Raw genomic sequence first — 2361 nt, 5'->3', positions numbered from 1 at the left:
AACTCATTTCTGACTCCAAACAGGGGCCAAAAACCCCCTAATTTTGGCCAATTTATAAATTTGGCGGGTTTTTTGTTGCTGTCGAACATCCGCACTCGGCCACACGTGTCCTCCCCCACCCACCCAAAATTGGTAAGTTTGTACGTTTTTCCCCTATTTTTTTATTTATCCCATCAAAAAAAAAAAAAGTTCAAATTTTTTTTTGCTGTTTTTCAAACCGTTGGGCGGCTGAAAAAGAGGAAAAATACCCCTCAAACCCCCCAAAATGACTTCAAGAGACTCAACGATGTGCTCCAGACCCGAAATTAAATCTCCTCAAACACCAATAACCTCAAATTTCTTTTTAGATTTTTACCTATTTTTATATTTTTCATATTTTTTTTTTTCCCTACGGTCGATATTGATTAATTTTCTTTCTTTTTTTTTTTTTTATTTTAAATTTTTTAAGATTTATTCAAAGCTTTTCCCACAATACTGATTTTTTTGTTCTCCTCCCCGGAGCGGATTCGGGTGAAACGGAGACGATGTCCCCTCAGGGCCTGAAGGTCCCCACCGCAAAAATTGATGTTTTTTTTTTTTTTAAATATATATAAAGGACAACCAAAAAAGCCATTTTCTGCCCCAAATTGTGTAGGGGGGAGTGTCTGAACCCCAAATTTCCCCCTCCCCACCCCCCAGTCGGCAGCTGAGGGGACATCTGGAGTCCCCCAAGAGGAGTGAGAGCCCTCAGCTGAGAGGTGGCGCTTCTCCTCCCCCCCTCCACCACCCCGGAGCCTCAGATTAAACCATTTTTCCTTGATTTTACCCCAAAACGCGATGCTCCACCGCAGGGCGGTGGCTCCCGGTGGGTGCGGTGGTGCGTAGATCCTCCAACACCCCCACGGTGGCGTCGCTTCTCCTGCGGCGCGTCGGCCGGAGGACAACTTGAACCTCAACTGGCTGCGAAAAAAGATAAGTCTTTTCTTTTTTCTCTTCGTTTTACCTCTTTTTAGCAATTTTGGGTGGTTTTTTTTTTTTCCCCTGGGAGTTCTCGTGGCCGAGTGCTCCCGCAAAGGGGGTTCGTGACACTCGACCAACCCCACCGCACCCCGACTCAAGGAGCCCAACTGAGTTTTGGAGTTCAACCCAACCAGGACATCACCGGGAGGAACTCAACCACTTTCTGGAGCTCAACCTAACGGAGACGTCACCATGAGGAATCCAACGAAGTTTTGGAGATGAGTCTAACCAGGACACCACTCTGAGGAACCCCAACCAAGCTCAACCTCACCGGGACATCACCCTGAGGAGCCCAACCACGTTTTGGAGCTGGGTCTAACCAGGACACCACCCTGAGGAACCCCAACCAAGCTCAACCTCACCGGGACATCACCCTGAGGAGCCCAACCACGTTTTGGAGCTGGGTCTAACCAGGACACCACCCTGAGGAACCCAACCAAGTTCAACCTAACCAGGACATCACCCTGAGGAACCCAAACACATTTTGATGTTCAATCTAATGAAGACATCGCCCTGAGGAGCCCAACCACGTTTTGGAGCTGGGTCTAACCAGGACACCACCCTGAGGAACCCCAACCATGTTCTGGAGCTCAACCTAACCGAGACATCACCATGAGGAATCCAACGAAGTTTTGGAGCTCAGTCTAAGCAGGACACCACCCTGAGGAACCCAACCAAGTTCAAAGCAACCAGGACATCACCACGAGGACCACAGCCACGTTTTGAAGTTCACTCTAACCAAGACATCACCCTGAGGAGCCAAACCAAGTTTTGGAACTGGGTCTAGCCAGGACACCACCCTGAGGGAACCAAACCAAGTTCAACCCAACCAGGACATCACCCCGAGGAACCCAACCACATTCTGATGTTCAATCTAATGAAGACATCTCCCCGAGGAACCCAACCACGTTTTGAAGTTCAATCTAACCAAGACATCACCGGGAGGAACCCAACCGTGTTCAACCCAACCAGGACACTGCCCTTGAGGAGCCCAACGAAGTTCAACCTCACCAGGAGACCACCCTGAGGAGCCCAATCAGGTTTCGGAGCCGATGTGTGACCCTGAAGCCCCCCGGGACTGGGGGGGGGGAACTCCCACCCGAGCGGTGGGGACAGCAGGACACGGACCAGGCCGCAGGTGGGACCCCGGCCCGGGGGGTGGACCGAGGACCTCCAGGGTCCTTCTCCTCCCAGGGAGGGGTCGACCCCACCTCGGCGGAGCTCAAAGAGAGCCCCTGGGTGGGGGTCATCAACCTAATTAACCCAATCAACTTAATTAACTTCCAGCCTCAGGTGTCCTCCGGGCCAGGGAGGAGAAGACACTTGGGAGGACTAGTCGTGGTCCCAGTAGACCACCCCCAC

Source organism: Charadrius vociferus, unplaced genomic scaffold, assembly GCF_000708025.1.
Source record: "Charadrius vociferus isolate BGI_N301 unplaced genomic scaffold, ASM70802v2 scaffold656, whole genome shotgun sequence".
NCBI lineage: Eukaryota > Metazoa > Chordata > Aves > Charadriiformes > Charadriidae > Charadrius > Charadrius vociferus.
This window is presented reverse-complemented; position numbering follows the sequence as displayed.